At 39.2% G+C, this 7,322-nt stretch overlaps 1 non-coding gene across 1 annotated transcript; it reads left to right on the top strand.

Moving 5' to 3' along the window:
• Positions 1-6,647: 6,647 nt before the first annotated feature.
• Positions 6,648-6,754, top strand: LOC111759524 (U6 spliceosomal RNA). The gene has a single exon (XR_002793482.1). It is a non-coding gene; the product is annotated as a U6 spliceosomal RNA (small nuclear RNA).
• Positions 6,755-7,322: the final 568 nt, after the last annotated feature.

Here is a 7,322-nt window from a genome sequence, read left to right as displayed (position 1 = left end):
GCCCCAACCACAGATTCAAAAAAAGTAACACAAAAGTCATGGGTAGAGAAATCACATCTGAGTTCCACTCCTCACACTCAGAAGCACGAATTCAAAAGTAAAGCCCACTGGCAAGGCACTGAATTCCAGAGCTTTCTGCCATGACTATAGGATATGGGTGTTTCCATAGCCATCAGGAGTGCCATGACATGGGATTGTATCTATGTTGACTGTTTCTGAGTTCTTGCTGAGAAGTGTGTAAGTGTGACCCCTCTAATGATCTTTGAACTCATTTTGAAGTCTCTTAACAATATAAACCCATTTGTCTTTACCATGTCCTCTTTTTATTCAAATTTTCAAGATTTTTTCAAGATCTTTTTCTAGTTGCATTACCACCCAGTGCTTGGTTATAATCACTCAGCCCCAGGGAGGTTTATCCCTGGGAGTCATGTCCCACCCTGGGCGTAAGGTATTGCATTTATATGCTGAGTTTAACTTAGAGAGTGGCCACATTTGGGCAACATGGAGGCTCTCAGGAGGGAACTCAGGCACACTGCACTCTAGGCCAAGTTGAAATTTTAAGCACACAGGCTCATAAGCATAGTCATCAGTATCAAGGACCCACCACTGGACCATCCTTTTTCATTAGTCTTTGCCCTTGCACTTGGAGGATTGTTGCTGTTCCTTTGGGGAATGCAACAAAGCTCACCAGGATGGGAACTCAGCACTTCCTCAGTTGTCATGTGAAACTCTACTCACTATGTCAATACCTAACAAACATCAAAACATATCTATATACCCTATATGCATCCCCTGGAGAAATCTGTCCCACCCATGCATCCCCCATCAATGACATTCCACAGCAATGCTCCTCCCAGACCACAGTTTAACCACTCTGTGATCCAAAACTTCTTCAGAAATGACACTAATATATTGCCAAATTCAATTAATAGGGAAATAAAATAGTAGTGATAGGTTTAAAGATTAGATATGAAATATATAATTTAGAAAACCTAAAATAAAGTAAACTTGCATATTAAAAAATTAAAAATGCCATAAATTTTTTTGACATTTTGCCTTTCATCAATGTAAAGGTATTGTCCTGTATGTACAGTGGTAAGGCAATCTCTCCCATTTCTTCCTCAGTGTCTTACATGTTTTTTGTTTTATTAAGTCTTCAAAAAAGTTTTAAATCACAGTAAAGTCACATATGGAATACAGGGGGCTCCCACATACCTAGCCTGCTCCCCCTCCTCACCCTCTCCAGCAATGATCTTTTTACATGTGGATGTTACATCTGCTACAACTAATGTACAAATATTGAAACATAGCTACCAAACATGGTTATATTATGGTTTACACTATGATTTAATTTTAGATTGTAAACTTTTATAAATTTTTTGCTACATTGTGGTTTACATTTTAGATCATAAGCCTCTACAAATTTCTGGTCAAATTTAACATAGCCTGCATCAATCACCACATGATCATGCAAAACTCCTCCATTGCCTTCTAGTTATGTCCTCTTCTATCTACTTTATTCCTCTCCCCTCCCCCAGGGCCTACAGTGACAACCAAACTTCACTGCTGAAGATCAAGATCCATAGATACCTACAAAAAATCTGAGAGCTTGACACACTGGTCTACCCTCCTCCATTGGAGCCACCCATGTTATCAAGAGACACCCTCCCCTCTGTTTGAGAATATCGGACCTCCCCAGACTGGCGAACAACGCCTTCCTCCTCAGTGTATGTGTCTCCACTCTCTAATATAACACATTATGACAAAATGAGCACTCACAGACTCCCCAGAAGCACACTGTGCCAGATGCCCCCATCAAACACCTTAAACCCATAAACCTTCCTCACCATATTTTCTAAAAAGCTTTCTTAACATTATACTTTCAACCACATACCTAACAATCTCTCATGCTTCCCCAACCCTCCTCCCAATTCCATGGACCATCTGACCCATTCTCCCAAACTTAGCCCCCTCTCAAACCTGAAAAACCCAACCCAATAGTATCCCTATACCCCTATCTTATCCCTTCACTCTCAACTACTTACCTCCACCTTATCACAGATTTCACCCATGTGAGCATTGGCTCACAACCTTCCTCTCTCCCCCTATTTCCTGTAAGCCTATCTTTAAGTCACTAGCTCTCTGGGACAGCTTGATTTGCTTAATTCATGTGAGACAGGTCATGTAGTATTTGTCTTTTAATGCCTGGCTTTCTTCACTCAAACTAAGGTCCTCTTATATGTAGATCATTGGTCCATCTTAAGTTGATTTTTGTAAAACATGTGAGATGGTAATCCTCTCTCATTCTTTTGCATATAGATATCCAATTCTCCAAACACCATTTGTCGAAGAGGACATTCTCTCCCAGTGAATGGGCTTGCTGGCCCTGTTGAATATCAGATGACTGGATATGCGAGGATCTGTATCAGAACTCTCAATTCAGTTCCATTTGTCAGTATGTCTATTCTTGTACCAATACCATGCCATTTTAACCACTATAGCTTTGTAGTGTGTTTTCTTCTTTTCTTTTTTTCTCTATTTTTTATGTAGTGTGTTTTAAAGTCAGGTTGTAGGGGGCAGGGCAAGATGGTGTCTGAGCGAGTGCATCTTTATAGTGTCTCCTCCAAAGAAGAGGCTGGGCAGCATTGGAAATTTTTCTGGACCAGATTGTTTCAGGATATTGCAGGGCAGGAGGTGTCTGGATATAGATTTGATGGGACAGTGACAGAGAAGATTCGTGTAAAAGGTAGAATTTATGGCCTCTTCCACGGAGATCAGGGCTGTATGGGGGACGCTTCCCCCTGGGCGGGTGGCACTGTGGTGGCGAGTCCTGGAGGCTCTGCTGCACTAGGGAATTCCTAAGCCCTGAGCAGGCTATTCGGGGGCTTGCAGGGCAGAAGGTGTTTGGAAAACAGTTTGGTGAAACTGAGACAGAGATTTTTGTGAGAAGTGGAATTTTGGGTTTCTGACAGGGAGATCATAGCTTCCAGCTAGAACCCTGCCCCCTAGGGCTGGCTGCCAATCTGTGGTGTCCTTAAATTAGTCACAATACAGAGGCATCACCAGCAGTCTGTTTTGGGGGCTTGCAGGGAAGGAGGTGTCTGGAAGCCGATGTAGTGAAACAGATGGAGGAGTTTTTTGCAAGGCATGGAATTTTGGGTTTCTGACATGGAAATCATAGCTTCTGGCTAGAGCCTCACCCCCTAGGGCTGGCTGCCGATCTGCAGCAGTCCTTAAATTGGTTGCAATACAGAGGCTCCCCCAGCAGGCTGTTTCAGGGGTTTGCACGGCGGGAGGTGACCTGAAGTCGACTTGGTGAGACAGTGACAGAAGAGATTCTTGTGAGAGGCAGAACTTTGGGTTTCTGGCACAAAGGTTAGAATTTGCAGATGTGACACCCCCATAGGGCTGATGCCCAGCTGCAGGGATTCCTGAAGGCTGTGTTGCACACGGTGCTCCCCAGGCTCCCTGTTAACTGGATTTGTGGTCCCAGAATCTGTGTCCCCTAAAACGTGGTGGCCTTCACCTCAGAGACTCACACCTCTTCTATCTGCAATATCACAGACTTACCATCCCTGAATCCACCACGCCCTGAGGGCCATCTGAGGTCCCTCATTGCCCTAGCCCTCAGCGTTTGTGGGTTTTTTTCTTTTTTCTTTTTCTTTCATTTTTCTCTTTTTTCTTTCCTTTTTTCTCTTTTTTTTTATTATTGTCTTGGTTGCTAATATTGCATTATATCCTAGTCTTTTGTCCCATTGTATTCCCCCAAGGTCTTTTATCATTTATTTAGTTTTTTTTTCCTCTTTCTTTCTTCTTTTCTTTTCCTTGCTTGTTCCCCTCCCTTTTCTTTGCCCACCCCCTTCTTTTCTATTTCTCTTTTTTTCTTTTCTCTTTTTCTCCTTATTTTATTTTATCTTAATTATACAATAGGTGCTACAGGGAATGACTCACATTTGCTCGGCTTCCTCATCTTCCATTTCCTTGTTTCTATGTGAATTGATTTTGGTCACCTACACTATCCCCTTTCCCCCACATCTTGATATCCTCCATCATCTACTGTAGCTCCTATATTCCACCTCCCTTTCTTTGGTCCCCAAATTGTCTAACTTTTAATTTCTAATGCCTTTGTTTTGTTTCCTGTCTTTTATCCACTGTTGATACTATTGTCTTTCTTTTCTCTTTCCCTCTCTCATGAAAACACTGGCTTTTTAATTCATACTATATTCCTCCCATATTCAGCTGACTATCTCATTATAGGTACTCTACTTACTGCTATAACTCTACACAACTTACATGAACCTAATATCCATTCTCCCAGTTCTCATACTGTTGTTATGTTAACATTTTCTATCAATAAAACTTCACACATTTTCCTTTTTTACACAATTGCCTTTCCCTGGCCCTAATATTTTCCTACAAAGTGAACTCAGCCGGCAACAAAAAATTAGAATAAGAAGAACAAAGTGACAAAGAGAAGATATAACACTGACACAAGAACAACAGCTAATTAATCCCCAAGACTAGACAAAGAAACTAAGGAACTGATTAAACCCATTAAGATAAAATGATGACCAGACAGCAACAACAAACTACAAACCAAACCAGTAATCAAGAAAACATGGCTGAATACAATGAATAAACTAAAAACCAGGAAGGGGAGGAGAACTTCGGACAAGTAATTAAAGATCTCAGAACATATATTAGAGACAAACTAAATGAAGTAAAAGAAGAGTTTAACAATATGTAGAAAACACTTGGAGAGAAAATTGCAGACATATGCAAAAAGATAACAGATATGATGGGAATGAACACCACAGTTAAGAAATCAAAAATATACTCGCAGCAAATAGCAGCAGATTAGAAGAGGCAGAGGAGAGAATTAGTGATGTGGAAGACAGTATGTTGGAAACCAAACAGATAGTAGAATTGATCAATAAAAAGATAGAAAAAATCCAGCTAGGACTTAGGGACCTGAATGACAATGCAAAACGAACAACCATACGTATTATAGGCATCCCAGAAGGAGAAGAGAAGGGAAATGGGTCAGAAGGGGTGTTGCAGGAAATAATGGCTGAAAACTTCCCAAATCTACTGAGAGAGACGGATGTACATATCCAGGAAGCACAACACACCCCAAACATCATAAATCCCAACAGGCCCACTCCAACACATATACTTGTCAAATTATCCAAAGCTCAAGAGAAAGAGAAAATTCTAAAAGCAGCAAGAAAAAAGACAACCATCACAAACAAGGAAGACTCCATAAGATTAAGTGCTAATTTCTCATCTGAAACCATGGAGGCAAGAAAGCAGTAGTATGGTATAGTCAAGGTACTAAAAGAAAAACATTTCCAACCAAGAATACTCTACCCAGCTAAACTAGCATACAAAAATGATGGAAAGTTCGAAATATTCACAGATAAAACAGAAACTGAAAGAGTATGCCAACAAGAAACCTCCCCTTCAAGAAATACTAAAGGGAGTTCTGCAGGAAGAAAGGAAAAAACATGAGAGGCAGAGTTGGAGGAGAGTGTAAGAGCAACAAAACAGACAAAAAGACAAGGGAAAAAAAGAAATGAAACATGACAAACACAAGTCCAATCAAAATATGGCTAACATAAACAATTCCGTGAAAGTAATAACACTGAATGTCAATGGATTAAACTAACCTATCAAAAGATTCAGACTGGGACATTGGATAAGGAAATATGACCCATCTATATGATGTCTACAAGAAACACATCTTAGACCCAGAGTTTCATGGAAGCTTAAAGTGAATGGTTGGAAAACATTCTTACAAGCAAACAATAACCAAAAAAAGGCAGGAGAAGCTATATTAATATTAGACAAAATAGACTTTAAATGCGAAACAATTGTGACAGATAAAGAAGGATACTACATATTAGCGAAAGGGAAAATCTCTCAAGAAGAATGAACAATCATAAAAATTTATTCTCCTAACAAGGGCGCCTCCAAATACGTCAGGCAAATGTGGGAAAAACTAAGTGAAAGAATAGTTACCTCTACAATTATAGTGGGAGATTTTAAGACACCACTATCAACTCTGGACAGAACATCTAAAAAGAGAATCACTAAAGAAATGAAATATTTGAACAGTATATTACAGGAGCTGGATCTAATAGACATATACAGATCAATACACCCGAATACAGCAGAATATACATTTTTCTAAAGTGCACATGGATCATTCTCCAAGATAGACCATATGCTAGGCCACAAAGAAAGGCTAAATGAATTCAGAAAGATCGAAATCAGAAAATAATATCTCTGACAACATTGGAGTGAAGCTGAAAATCTGCAAGGGCCAGAGGTCCAGATTTCACATCAAGATATGGAAATTAAACAGCACACCCTTAGAAAAAAAGTGGGTCAAAGAGGAAATCTCAAAAGAAATCAATAACTACCTTGAAACTAATGATAATGATAACACAACATACCAAAACTTATGGGATGCAGCAAAAGCAGTACTGAGAGGGAAATTTATAGCCATAAATTCATACATCAAAAAAGAAGAAAGAACAAAAATTGAAGAACTAACTGTACATTTGGAGGAATTAGTAAAAAAACAACAAAGTAATCCCATGGGAAGAAGAAAGAAAGAAATAACAAAGATAAGAGCAGAACTAGTGCTCGTTTCGGCAGCACATATACTAAAATTGGAATGATACAGAGAAGATTAGCATGGCCCCTGCACAAGGTTGACACGTAAATTCGTGAAGCATTCCATATTTTTGAGAGCTGACAGCAAATGCAAGTGGTAAGGGGAGGTATAAAAATAATGATATTAAATCTTGAAAAAAAAAGAGCAGAACTAAATGAAATAGAAAATAAGAAAGCACATGAAAAAATAAACAAGACCAAGAGCTAGTTCTTTGAGAAGATCAATAAAATTGACAAACCGTTAGCGAGACTAATAAAGAAAAAAAGAGAAAAGATGTAAATACCTAAAATAAGAAATGAGAAAGGAGATATCACCACTGACCCCACAGAAATAAAGACTATCACAAGAGGACACTTTGAAAAACTATATTCCAACAAAAATGACAATTCAGAGGAAATGGACAAATTCCTAGAAACACATAAGCAGCCCATATTGATGAAAGAAGAAATTGATGATCTCGACAAGCCAATCACAAGTAAAGAGATAGAATCAGTCATTAAAAACCTCCCAACTAAGAAGAGCCCAGGGACAGACGTCTTCACAGTTGAATTCTACAAAACATTCCGGAAAGAACTAACACCAATCCTGCGGAAACTATTCCAAAATATCAAAAGAGAAGGAACATTCCCTAACTCATTCT

This window comes from Dasypus novemcinctus, unplaced genomic scaffold (assembly GCF_030445035.2).
Source record: "Dasypus novemcinctus isolate mDasNov1 unplaced genomic scaffold, mDasNov1.1.hap2 scaffold_106, whole genome shotgun sequence".
Lineage (NCBI taxonomy): Eukaryota > Metazoa > Chordata > Mammalia > Cingulata > Dasypodidae > Dasypus > Dasypus novemcinctus.
This window is presented reverse-complemented; position numbering and strand designations above follow the sequence as displayed.